The 14,519-nt window shown below is 39.7% G+C and overlaps 1 long non-coding RNA gene across 2 annotated transcripts in view; it reads left to right on the top strand.

The window, feature by feature from the left end:
- Window positions 1–14,519, top strand: part of LOC144332945 (uncharacterized) — a 134,334-nt gene that overhangs the window by 46,839 nt on the left and 72,976 nt on the right. The window contains exon 3 of one of the 2 annotated variants that reach the window (XR_013401204.1): window positions 7,361–7,470. The exons of the other annotated variant lie outside the window; for it this stretch is intronic. This is a non-coding gene — a long non-coding RNA (uncharacterized LOC144332945). The remainder of the gene's footprint in view (window positions 1–7,360; window positions 7,471–14,519) is intronic. 2 annotated transcript variants of the gene reach the window in all.

Here is a 14,519-nt window from a genome sequence, read left to right as displayed (position 1 = left end):
AGTACAGCTTCCCTCTCTCTCTTTTTAAAAATATCCTCTCACTTTTTTAAAATCCCTTTTATGATCCTGTTTTCGAGGCTGACACAGCCTGTTTTCTGTCCATAGTTACCCTTTCTTTCCTCCCCTTTTGCCAGTTTTTAGTCCAATATGCCGATTGTCCTACACTTCCATGACTTCAGACCTTAAACATTTCAACCAACAGTGGAGAATTCTGTAGGGCACTTTCTGAAAAACTCAGTCTATAATCTCCTCCCTTCCCCCATCCAGCTCACTGGGGCAGCGATTTCCTCAAAGAATTCCAACAAATTAGTTAGGCACGACTCCCCTTCCTGAAATGATGTTAGCTGTCTTTAATCAAGCTTGCTTTTCCAACTGTTCCCCATTTGATACCTTAAAGTAGTTACAGAGTTTTTCCCTCTAACTAAAGCTACACTGACCAGCTTATCCTGTTACTCCCAGCATACCCACAAATATTGATAATATTTTGAAGAGAGGCTGTGGGTAATGAAGAGGGAAAGACTTCTTTAAGTCTTTTAACTTATCCTATTCTCTTCATAGACAGAGATTTTTTAAGCCCAAAGGTAAAGGTTTAAAATCAGAATCCCAGAGAAAGGCATCTTAAAATGAGCCCTGGTGCTTTAAAAAATGTTAGTACTTCTTCTATACATTTGAACAAATGTTTAAAGTAAGACCATCTTAATTGTTTTTAATGCCAATGGCATGAAGTTCCTACACTAATCATGCCTGGTATTTACTTGGTGTTTGCAGTGCCAAATCTCAACTTCTGAAGTCTAGAGGCTGAGTTATAAATACCCACCATTAGATAGCCATAAAATATTTGCCTGAAGGCTTTGATAGTTTAAAGCTTTCCAATATACATATATACAGATATGTATATTCTTATAGATAAGTATATTTTAAGATACATATGTATCTTCACAACGCCTCATGTGTGGTCATGATATCCATCACATAAACTTCTGCATTTTCCAAACCCTGGGATACAATTTCAAACCATATATAAACTGACTTTATACTGCACACATGCACTGCACTGGGCCCTACCACGCAGATGGCATCATTGTTTCTGTCTGTTTCATGGTCCAAATCCAGGAGAGGGTCTCAAGAAAAAGACCTCTTAGGACCAGGCTTCCAACTTGAAACTCTCCATGGGAATTTCCAGAATAACTCTGATACTTCAAGGGGGAAAAAAGTGAAGAAGGACTGAAAACCAGAACCAAAACCAAACAAAAGGAGCAGCATTGAAATGTTATGTGATGAAGTGGGATGCTGTAAAGTTTTTATTATGACTTGTTTGGAAAGAGCTTGCCTAACAAATGCAGTCATCCTTTATTCAAATGCACAGCAATAAAAATTTTTATAGTCCACTATCACATGCCATAATGTGTACGAAATGGCTAAGCCCAATCAGATCTTGGAAAAGAATGTTTTCTTTGCTCCTCTAGGAAAGTTTGCCTTGTAAAATAAAAAAAGTGAAGGAAGAAAGAAACTTCTACAGAGTTATGGGGATGGGGAATTGTCTGGAAATTATATCAATTGAGGAATGAGTACAGAGATGGGATCCATCTCTTTACCTGGAAAAGAGAAAACTAATGAGGGAAATGAGAACTGTCTTCACATATTTTAAGGGAAATTACATAGAAGAGTTATTAATTATAGAGTTATGATGTGAACTTATAAAGGACAGAACTAGGGCCAACGGGTAAACATTGGGGTGAAGGAACAGAGGTAGACTTGACTCTATAATAAAGAACCTTCTGACATGATAGCTTCTCAACAAAGGAACGATCTGCATTGAAAATTACTGAGTTCTCCATGCCTAGGTCAATTACCATCCAATTGTTACACATGCACGGGATTCTTGCAACAGGTGGACTCTGAATGAGCTGGCCTCTATGATACCACCCATGTCTAGATGTCTATGAGTCTAAGATCTGCTTAAAATTCCAAGTTAGTAATTGGAGACATTTCAGATCTCCTGTGAATCAGTGTGCATCTGAATAGGATTTTCATTAAAAACAAATTAAAATTTAGAAATCCGTTCTCATTGTCTAGTGTTCCTTAAGAAGAAAGGCATTTATTTTTTAAAGTAGGAAATATCAGAAGCAAAAGCTTTTGAAAGTCTCGAGTTTGGAGCACAGGGTTTTTCTGTTGCTTATTCATATAACCCGTGTTGTCAAATGTTTTCAGGTTGGGAGTCACAGTATGTCGAAAGGTTGTGGGGAAATTGCAAAAGGTTTGAAGAAATAAGAGCTCTCAGAATCTGAACAGAAATTTGATGCATTAGTAGATGCTTTTCCTTCCACAGGATCACCTCCGATTCCCATTTTTCCAGATCACAGATCTGCCAAAGGCCCCTTTTTCTTTGACACCAGCCTTTCTTCATGTTCACTTTCTATGCCTCCTAGGTCTGTTCTTGTCTCCCTTACCGTATTCTCCTTCGGAAGTAAAACAAAGGAAAGCTATTCCTACAGCTCTCCCCTTACTGGGAGAGACCAAACAGGCTCTCTGAAGGGATAAAGGGCAAGAAAGTCAGAGAATTACTGAACTAGTCTCATTATCTCACTCTTTATTTATTGTCAAACTTGCCAAAACATTGCCCAGGAACAGATTTCCTGCCCCATTATTTAAGTTGATTCTCTCTTTCTTCTACTCTCTTGCCAGACTTACTTCATGATATGAGAGATGGAAGAGGCAGTGTAATAAGACCAGGATGAATTTCATCCTTATTAAGTACCTCTCATTCCTCAGAGTCCCCAAAGGCCTGGCAATCTATATTTCATGCCCTTCTCCTTCACTGCAGAAAGCTGGCCTCAACGCCGTGAAGGGGATGCCCGATGAAAGAAAAGGTAAGATCTGTTCAAGTCTAACAATCACTTCCATTACGCATGCGTATTTCCATGACACTTGTATATTGGTCAGTGTTACTCGGTTTATAGAGGAGGGAAATGGTATTTCCACACACCTCCCTCTCTTTACTTACCTTCTTTTTGGGTTTCCTTTTCGGGTTCTGAATTTTCCCTCTCACATAGAATTCTTCTTGTTTAGTTCCATCAGAATCCCTTTCAGATGAAAGGGATTGTCTATGAAGACAGCATCCATTTTACAATGCACAAAGCAAGAGGCACACAGTGAAGTTTTCCTTTAAGTTTTTCATTAAATAGAAACACACTATAGAATAAAAATGTTAAATATGAACAGCACATGACCCTACCTTAAAGGAAAATATATCTTATTTACCAAGTGGAGGAAAGAGGGACATAGTAACTACACCAGTCTAACCACTATCCATGAAAACATTAAAATAACTGATAAAGTATGTGCTTTATAGGTATCACCTGTTTTACATTTATTTTATTTTATTTTATTTATTTATTTATTTATTTATTTATTTATTTATTTATTGAGACAGAGTCTCACTCTGTTGCCCAGTCTAGAGTGCAGTGGCATGATCTCAGTTCACTGCAAACTCTGCCTCCCTGGTTCAAGCAATTCTCATGCCTCAGCCTCCTGAGTAGCTGGGATACGGGAGTGTGCCATCATGCCCAGCTACTTTTTTGTATTTTTAGTAGAGACAGGGTTTCACCATGTTGGCCAGGCTGATCTCGAACTCCTGACCTCAGGTGATCTGCCCACCTCTGTCTCCCAAAGTGTTGGGATCACGGGTGTGAGCCACTGTACCCGGCCTGTTTTTTCATTTAATATCTCATTTATTTCTCACGGCCATAGTACTTTTATCATGATAGAGAAAAACAAAACTTAGAGAGATGAAACAATATTTGTCCAAGTTCATGCCAATTCTTTAAGTGTTTGAGTGCACATGATTTTGACTCAAGAATCTATTCTCGGAACCACCATTTCTCGTTCTTTCTCCCATATTTTTTCAAGGGCGAATATGAGAAAGGCCATTTCGACTTTGAGCAGATTCTTCTACCTGTGTCTATCGCAGATTTGGGTAAATGCAACTGTTCTCTCGTTCTGGCCCTTGGGTGAACCCCCAGGCATTTGGAGCTCTTCATTACAGGGTGACTCCTGGCCTTCGACATCTTCATCCAAGCTTTACTCCATTTTCACTGCTCTTCTCAGGCCAGACATCTCTGAAGGGTCTGTGATTGAACTTGGGAGTGGTGGGGGTGGGGACAGCACAGTGCAAGCATACGCTTCTCACTGAAAGGGCAGCTGTCCACTGAGTTCACACAGTAACTTGAGTAGGTGTGTTACTTAATACGCCACAAGAAAATGCCCACCCTGAGATTCAAAAATTGTGGATTTAATAGGCCTCCTGCTGCTGCTCGGCTGCCTTCCAAAGGCCTGCTGAATTGCTTCCTCTGCAAGCAGGACCTTCTGTCAGAGACTCTGGGGGGACTGTGGTTGTGGATCTGTGGTGAGAGGTGACAGGTGGTCACTCTGCAATTGTGGGATGTTAAATGGATACTAAAATCTTTTTTCCAAAGGGTGACTAGAGACTAGGTAAAGAAAGAATGACTGTTTTTTACTGTGCTCCCAAGTTTCTGTGCCTCTGGAGAAGGTGTGCTGGCTCCTGCCCAGCTTTCCACACTCGGAGACCTAAATCCTCCCAAGACTCATTCTGGGAAGATCTTGGCATGAGGACACACTGGCTATGCTGGGCTTTCCCAGAGGTTTGCTTAGCTGGGGCCGTCACCCAACTAAGCCTCCCCACCAGCGTCAAGGAGGTGGCTCCTAAAAGAGCACAACTACCACTTTTGCAGAGGATCTTAACTTTTTTCCCCCTCAAGAATAGCAAGGAGCTACTACAAATGACCTCAGACATGGTAATTTAAGAGGCAATAGGCCTTTTTATTTTTGACCCAAGGCAGAACAAACTTCATTTAATGACTAGGAGTTTTTTACAGCTTACCAAATAAATTCGTCCCCATTATGGAACAGTGGAAGGTGGGAAGTTCCTCAGTCCACAGGAAGGGCTTGGTACATGAACTCTAAGAATCCAAACGTGCTCTCAAATGGGATGAATTGAATCCAATTCATCTCCTAGAGACAGGGGATGGGCCATTTTTGGAAGCACTGTTTGTTGTAGAGAAGTGAGAAATGTTTTAAGAGTCCAACTAAGATATGTGTCATATGTTTTATATCAATGGCTATGTTTTGTTTTGTTTTGTTCTTTTTAAATCAGGTTTCTGTTGTTGAAACTTTTCTAGAAGTATCTGCTCCTTAGGCCTGAGCTGTATTTCTTTCTTACTTCTCTGGTCTGTCAGGGTATTCCTGGGAGACTGTGCAACTTTTCCTAAAACCAGGAATTCATTGTGTGGATTCTCTTTTTCAAATACTTTTTTAAAGACTGAAGCCAGGCTCAGCCCCTTATCTTTGGAATTAGCATCTATTAGCACTACTCTGTCACGGTACACAAATGTCACTCTCTTTGGTTGTCCAATAGACATCAGAACTTCTTACCCATATTTGAAGACTTCCATGCTTTAGGATCCTTGGTGGAAGCTCATGTTATCAACTAGTACAGAAGCTAAAAATGCTGCATACATACTTGTTGTTTCCCAAATTTCTCTAGAGCTAGGCACGAGCATGTGACCCAGGTCCCCCAGTAATATGTATCCATTGCAGACTTGGAATCTAGAAGTCATGTTGCAAGAAGCTCGCATTGCAAGGAAGACTCTGGTAGTGGCGGCAGCTGCCCATAGAATCTAGGGATCATAAGCAGCTGTGATGTCCTCATCAGAACAGTTCTGTGATTTGATTCTGAGCATTGTTCCTGGCTATAGAGTTCAGAATCTTCTCTAAGGCACCTGGCAATTCCACAAGCTACTCAAAAGCCTTTTAAGAGCTGGATGTAGTGGCTCATGCCTGTAATCCTAGCACTTTGGGAGGCTGAGGCAGGAGGATTGCTCGAGCCCAAGGGTTCAAGACCAGCCTAAGCAGCATAGTGAGATCCAACTCTACAGTAAATTTAAAAATTAGTGAGGTGTGGGGGTGTGTGCTTGTAGTTCCAGCTACTTGGGAGGCTGAGGAAGGGGGATCACTTGAGCCCAGGAGTTTGAGGCTGCAGTGGGCTATGATTGCACTACTGCATTCCAGCCTGGGTGATGGAATGAGACTGTGTCTCAAAAAAAAAGTGGAGGCCTTTTAATAATTTTTTTCTTTAGAATGACTGCTGTTTACAACTAAAAATCTTCACTTAAAACAGTAGAAATAAGTTTTAAATAGGTAGAAGTTCCAATTTTTTAAATAACAAAATCATCTTCAATTATAAAACTGTACACTAATATGGCTCAGTCTTCGAACTTTATAAAGAGTGCATTATGATTATAAATACACATATATTTACATATTCATGCAGAAATATGTATAGAAACATAAACATGTACACACGTGTATGTGTGTGTGCATGTCCAAGTCACACAATTCAATATGTCACATTAGAATTGGAAGCCAGTGGCCTCCAATGCCAAACTTTAAATTCTCTTCTGTGGTTATTAGGCCACCCGCCTTCTCCATAGTCAATTGCTTTCTGTTCACTCCCTCTTTATTGAAAGAATGTACTTTATTTTTACCAAGCTGAACAGCGTTCTCCTCCTTTCCCAACCAATTTCAGCTGAGCTAATCACTGACACAAAGTGAACTAAGACCAGCACAGGCTATTCACCCACACCAGCCATGGGGTAGCATTCATTTTGAAGCAGAAACACTAAACATTAAGTGAAATGTGCAGTTGTTAAAAGGGAAGTGTGTACCGTATACCCTCAGGAACATGTGCTGTACTTGTTAAGGAAATCTGGAGGCTCTGAAAACCTTGTTCACAAAGCACACATGCTTTTCTGCAACAAGAAGTCTAATAATGCAGAGAAAACTGAAGGAAACTTCCCTGGAATCTCCACGTAACTAAGTGCTTTCCAAAGCTCTTAGACAAAGCATGAGAATGTTTTCAAAGTTTGCCCCCTTATAGATTATAGCATTTAATCTTCACAGTGACTCTGGAGGGCGAACTAAGGCAGGCACTACTACCTCCACCTTAAAGATGGAGAAACCAAGGCCAAGGTCAACAGTAAGCTAATGGCTCAGCCAGGACTAAACCTATGCATTTCTGGGTCCTAATTCATTGCTTTTCCCCCTTCACCATGCCATTTCTCCATGTTTCAGGGTGGTTTTCTTGTTTCCTTCTTTTGGATGGAGCTGTGTGTGAGAGTGTGTGTGTGTGTGTGTATTTATATTTGTATAAATACATATTTATATTATACATTTTAATATTTTGCTAAAATATATAAATGTACAAAATATATAAAATACTATATGATGAAGGACTGTCAGTCAAAGGTAAAGATCAAGAAATTGCTTATGTGTTCATCTTCAGAAAAGAGTGAGTAACTAGTGGCCTTTAGATGAGCCAACTGCAAGCCTGGGCTCATCTTTGACATCTCCCGCTTCCCTCCATAATGACCGTCCTTGCTCCTCTTGCCCAAGGTATCCCCGTTCATTCTCCATTGTTCAGCTTAAACATATCTCCTCCTGGGAAGCCTCCTCTGATTCCCCTGTTTAGGGCAAGGTCCTTTCATTATATGTGCTCTTAATAGTGTATTCCTTTCTCACTTTTTCATTCATTGCATATGAGTTAGTATAACTATCTCTTTTTTGAAACAAGGTTTTACTCTGTTGCCCAGGCTGGAGTGCAGTGGCACCATCATGGTTCGCTGTTGCATCTACTTCCTGGGCTCAGGTGATTCTCCCATCTCAGCCTCCCAGGTACTGCAGACATGTACCACCACGTCCAGCTACTTTTTTAAAAAATTAATTTTTGTAGAGACAGGGTTTTGGCATGTTGCCCAGGCTGGTCTTGAATTGCTGGGCCTAAGTGATCTGCCTGCCTTAGCTTCCCAAATTGCTGGGATTACAGGCATGAGCCACTGCGCTTGGCTGACTACCTCTTTAGTATCTGTTTTTGCGTATCATTATATCCCAGAACCTAGCCCAGACACAGAGTGGGTTCTCAGTCAATCTTTGCTGACGGATGGCATGAGAGCATAGGAGGAGGCACTCATCCACAGTAGGTGGCTCTCCTCAGTCAGTGCAGTGCAGCAGGTAAGATGGGTTCTGTATTCAGAATACCTGAGTTTGAATCCTGGCTCTGAGACCTCCTGGCTGTGTGACTAAGCAAGTTGCCTAAACTCTCTGTATTCAGTGGCCTCATCCAATAAAATGGTGATAATATAATTACTTACCACACAGAGTTATTTGAGAACCAAATGAGCTTATATATGTAAAGTACTTAGGACATTGCCTGTCATGTAATAGATGTTTACTAAATATTAACAGTGATTACTTTTCATAACTAGGTGGAGAAAATGAGCGAGGTTAAAGGCAGGTTTATAGGTTCAGTGGTGGGAAAGATAGAGACTTCTTTCTTCTGGCCAAATTGGAACAAGATTGACAGAAAGTTTGAGTGTCAGAGAGAAGAGAGTGATTCAATTGAGGCTGCCGCACAGAAATCCTGAATATGTCAGTTCTGTCATGGAACTGCCTCTCGCCACTTTTCCAGGCCTTCAATTTAGGCTCTCAAAGCCAGCTTGCCCCCACACAGGGTGAGCAATCAGAGAAGTTTTGCTAATTCTCAGGAGTTGAAAGGTCAAAAGCCTAATGCATCTAGTACCTCAGAGCAATAACCTAGTCTGCAACATCAAGGCCTGAAAGTTTAATGTGAATTTGGAATGCACCAGATGCACAATTAGGAAATAGCTTTTGTATTCTGGAATCTGTCCCCTTTGCAGTAGTTCTTAGTTTCTTGAAGTTCTGAGATTTTATTGTATCCTTGGAGTGATCAACTCTGTTTCCTTAATGTGTGCGATGGCAGACATCGATCTGTTGGGACAATTGACCTAACCTGTCACTGGGTGATGGATGTTTTCCTATTGCTCTGCTGAAGAGCATTAAGTTAAAGCCTTTACTTTAGCTCCACAGATAGTTGAGACAACAGATGGCTTTTTTTTTTTTTTTCCAATTCTGAGGAATTGCTGCAATAGGAGGTTCAGAAGAGTGGCGTCCATTTGTTGATGGCTTAAAATAGACTAGGCCAATAAAGAACTATTAGTGTTATGTATTCCAGGGAGGATAGTAGCTAATGAGAGTGGAGTTGGAGGAAAGGAGGGAAAACTTGGTCCGGTTGCCTTGCTGACCTCACAGGATGCAGTAAATTTAGGGTGCAATGTAGACGAGGGGAGCTAGAGGAGTTTTGACGCAGTCAAGTTCTATCTATAATGCTCACACATTTAATATCTTTCTGGAGACCAAAGTGTCTCTTAATCAAACAAATACAACTAGAAGACAGACAATGCAAATCCATCCTCGAAAACTACTGGTATACTTCAATGAATACTTTAAAAATACTGGAACCTGTATTTTTTTTAATGACAGTTTGGAGGTATACAGACTAGATTGAAATCATTTGTCCCATTTTATGAGATTTCTATACTCAGATGAGGCCTTCAAATTATCTTGAAGCAAGCAAACTAGGGTATCTTCGATAGATGTATAGTTTGCTTTTCATCATTTAGAGGACTCAAACATTCACCATGAGAAGAAGTATTCTGTTTCAGGTTGGGCATGGTGGCTCATGTCTGTAATCCCAGCACTTTGGTAGGCTGAGGCAGCCAGATCACCTGAGGTCAGGAGTTTGAGACCAGCCTGGCCAACATGCTGAGACCCTGTCTTTACTAAAAATACAAAATTTAACTGGGTGTGGTGGTGCTTGTAATCCCAGCTACTCAGGAGACTGAGGCAGGAGAATTGCTTGAACCCAGGAGGCGGAGGTTGCAATGAGCCGAGATTGTGCCACTGCACTCCAGCCTGGGCAACAGAGACACTCTGTCTCAAAAAAAAAAAAAAAGGAGAAATTCTGCTTTACGTAATACTAGAATATTAATGAACTCATGAGATTATTGGCCATATGCTGACTAACTGAAAGCAGTCATTGTTCAGAGCTATAACCTCATGGAAGGAATGAAAAGTCTAGTTAGAATTTCATTGTAGAAATCTTGCTGCCATCTTGACAGTTTAGGAACTTCTCAGATGGCAAGTTGCAGAATGGTCTCAAGCAAAATGTGCCCATTGATTGAATGGGATTTGGGATTTGTAATGTCTCATAAAAGACAGTGGAACTAGCTTATGACACATATTAGAAATTAAAGAGACAGCTTCTTACAAAATGCTCTCAACCACATGCACGTAGAGAGCCCTTACTAATCCCCAGGGTAGGAATTGCAGACTGTAATATCTCTAGCCTACCCAGCTGTACCAGCCATCCTCCAGTGGCAGAGAATTACTCTATAATCCGCTCACAGATTAAGGATGTAAAGTGTAAAGGCTTTTAGCAGATGCTTTGGATCTTGAAGGCATATGTTGTTTATACTTCTTTTAAGGAAATCTCCAAAACTACTGTAGAATTTCAAATTATCTGGCATTTGGGAATTTCAGTTATCTTTTTTCATGTGAAAGTAGAACCAAGAGGTGGGTCATAAAAATACAGCCCACTGCAAGATGGTCAGCAGTATACACAGTAGAACTTGAATTCACTTAACATGCATGCAAGGTGAGGCAAGATCATCTGTGGATGACAATAAGGGATGCCAACTCCATGCGTGGTGTCTTAGTAGGCAAAGTAACACTTCACGTCTTTTCTATCAAAGAACTTAGCCTTCAAGATAAAACACCACCATAACAGTGAATGCTGCTGGAAGGATGTGGTGAATGTGTTCTTTGGTTTTATGCCTAGAATGCAGTAGGCACCCTGGTCAACACCTGAGATACAAAAAACTTCATGGAGTGAATGTCCAAAAATTGATTCCCATTTAAACAGCCTGGATTTCGAGAACTACAATACATCCTCCCGCCTAGTCTCCAAAAAATTTAAGGTTCACAAGAGGAAACAATGGTCATTCTATTTAGATTTAGTCATTGTAGTCACTCACCAGAAATCTAGAAATACACCTTTTCTTCTCCTGAGGTAAATGGAAAGATTTGCATATCTATTTAAGCAAAAGGAATCAGTTACATTTTTGGTTGCAATGAGCAGAAAGAGATTCTGGTTAACCTAAGCAGAGGAAGGGATTTAATGGAAAGACATGGGGAAGCTGAATGAATTCAGGAAAGATTTAAACCAGTACTCAGAGGATATGAACCAGGAAGTCTTCAGAGGCCTACACAGCAGGAACAAATGGTGCATATGGTCAGAAGATCTTCAATAGAATATACGTTTTTCTTTTGAGACAGGGTCTCACTTTGCGGCCCAGGCTGGAGTGCAGTGGTGCAAACACAGCTCTGCAGCCTCGACCTCCCAGGCTCAAGCGATTCACCCACCTCAGTCTCCTAAGTAGCTGGGACTACAGGCGTGTGCCACCACACCAGGCTAATTTTTTTTTTTTTTTTTTGTAGAGGCAGGGTTTTGCCAAGTTGCCTAAGCTAGTCTCCAACTCCTAGGCTCAAGCGATCCACCCACCCCGTCTCCCAAAGTGCTGGGATTTCAGGTGTGAGCCACTATACCCGGTTGAATAATTTTTTTTTTTTTTTTGGTCCAACTCTTTAATACTTGCTTGTAAAACTGAAAAGGAAGATGCTCCCTGAAGATAGCAGATCAAATAATAGAAGTTTTTGTTGGTGGTTGTTTTTTTAATAATGGCCAATCAGCCCCACACTTGATGTAAACTGAAGGCTGGGAGAGAACTTTACTTTCAATGAACGTTCGCATAGACCAAACATGAAAACAAGTCCTCGACTTCAATTTCTGTTAAACCATAAAATAAAGGCCAGAATTTTAGGTTCACAAGAGGATTGTAGATTTTTTAAATTATAGATTTTAAAAATCTACAACCATATTTATTTGCAGCTGGGAACTCCTTTCTGGGATGTCTTCCTGCCTAGTTAATGCACTTCTTCCACATGGTAAAGGCCAATGGGAGAACCTATTAGCTCTGCTTGGCTCTTGGAAGTCCAGATTTACTGGAGCCTTTGAGAAAGCTTAATATATAATAACCCTATTCCTTGCTAAGTTTTGAAGCAATTGAGAAATAAGACAAAATAGCAAATGAAGGCAAAAGTTCCTCCCTGTTTCATGACGAAGGTGATTTAGGAGATTGCAGCTTGAATCTGTGGGGGTAAGCTCTTAATATTGAGCAGGGTGTCCTTTCCCCACTTTATTTATTTATTTACTTTTTCGCTTTGTCAAAGATCAGTTGACTTAAGTATTTGGCTTTATTTCTGGGTTCTCTATTCTGCTCCATTGGTCCATATTTCTGGTTTTTTTTTTTTTTTTTTGAGACGGAGTCTAGCTCTGTCTGTCGCCCAGGCTGGAGTGCAGTGGCGCAATCTCGGCTCACTGCAACCTCTGCCTCCCGGGTTCCAGCCATTCTCCTGCCTCAGCTCCCCGAGTAGCTGGGACTACAGGCTCCCACCACTGCACCTGGCTAATTTTTTGTATTTTTAATAGAGACGGAGTTTCACCGTGTTAGCCAGGATGGTATATGTCTGTTTTTATATTGGTGCCATGCTGTTTTGGTGATTCTGGCCTTATACTATAGTTTGAAGTTGGGTAATGTAATGCTTCCAGATTTGTTCTTTCTGCTTAGTCTTGCTTTGGCTATGTGGGCTCCTTTTCAGTTTCATATGAATTTTAGGATTGTTTTATCTAGTTCTGTGAAGAATGATGGTGGTATTTTGATGGAAATTGCATTAAATTTGTAGATTGCTTTTGGCAGTATGGTCACTTTCACAATATTGATTCTACCCATCCATGAGCATGAGATGTGTTTCCATTTGTTTGTTTTGTCTATGATTTCTTTCAGCAGTGTTTGTAGTTTTCTTTGCAGAGGTCTTTCACCTCCTTGCTTAAGTTTACCTTAAAGTAATAAAAGCCATCTATGACAAACTCACAGCCAACATTAATACTGATGGAGAAAAGTTAAAAGTATTCCCCCTGAGAACTGGAACAAGACAAGGATGACCACTTTCACCACTTCAGTTCATCATACTACTGGAAGTCCTAGCCAGAGCAATAAGACAAGAGAAAGAAATAAAGGGCATTCAAATTGGTAAAGAGGAAGTCAAATTGTCACTGTTTGGTGATGACATGATCATATACCCAGAAAACCCTAAAGACTCATCCAAAAAGCTCCTAGAACTGGTAAATGAATTCAGCAAAGTATCAAGATGCAAAATTAATGTACGCAAATCAGTAACCCTGCTATACACTAACAGCGACCAAGCTGAGAATCAAATCAATAACTCAACCCCTTTTGTAACAACTGAAAAAAAAAAAACCTTTGGTTTTTCTATTTTTAATCTGTCTCAATCCAATTTGCAAGCAACCAACAAGCATTATCTGTCTATATAGGGCTCCTTAATACTTTTTAATAATTTATTTTATTGTTTTTTAAAAACAGCTTTATTGAGATATAAATATGAATGGTAAACTGGTAGAATTTGTACAATTTGACAAATGTGTAAGTCCATGAAACCATTGCCACAACCATGATAGTAAACATCAATTGAAGGATGAATGATCAATATTTCCCCCCTGCCTTTTTGTAATCCCTCCTTCCTATTCCTCCTACCCACTCCTCCCAGGCAATCACTAACCCACTTTCTATTACAATAGATGTATTTACTTAGTACTTTTTTTGGTTTAGCTTCTTTCACTCTGAATAATTATTTTGAGATTTATCTCAAAATCACTGTGGGTAAAAATAATTCATTCCTTTAAATTACTATCATTTCATACAATAGATATAGCACAATATGTTTGTACATTTGCTTATTTATGGACATCTGATTGTCTCAAATAAAGCAGCTATGAACATTCATATATGGGTCCTTGTATGCACGTATGCTTTCTTTTCTCTTGAGTAAATATCTAGGAGTACAATGTTTGGATAATATAGGAGGTTTATATTGAACTTTTAAAGACATTGCCAAACTATTTTCCAAATTGGTAATAACAATAATATGTGAGGGTTCCAGTTCCTCCATATCTTCATTACTTGATGTGGTTAGTCTTTTTAAATTTTAGTTTTTCTAACTGGTCAACAGTGGCATCTCACTGTGGTTTTAATGTTCATTTTCTTAACAAAATGTGTCTACTCGCCATTCATATACAGGTTGAATATACCTTATCCAAAATGCTTGGGATCAGAAGTGTTTTGTATTTCAGATTTTTTTAAAAATTCTAGAATATTTGCATATACATAATAAGATACTTTGGGGATGGAACACAAGTCTAAACATGAAATTTATTTATGTTTCATATACACTTTATACACATAGCCCAAAGGTAATTTTATATAATATTTTAAATAATTTCATGCATGCATCACATGAGGTCAGGTGTGGAATAGTTGTACTCAAAAAGTTTCAAATTTAGGAGCATTTCAAATTTCAGACTTTCAGGTTAGGGATGCTTAACCTGGATCTTCTTTGGGGAAGAATCTGCTCAAATATGTCTCCCATTTTTTTAAGTGAATTTTTAATTG

Source organism: Macaca mulatta, chromosome 11 (assembly GCF_049350105.2).
Source record: "Macaca mulatta isolate MMU2019108-1 chromosome 11, T2T-MMU8v2.0, whole genome shotgun sequence".
Classification (NCBI taxonomy): domain Eukaryota; kingdom Metazoa; phylum Chordata; class Mammalia; order Primates; family Cercopithecidae; genus Macaca; species Macaca mulatta.
Note: the sequence above shows the minus strand (reverse complement) of the source record. Positions and strands in the feature narration are given on the sequence as shown.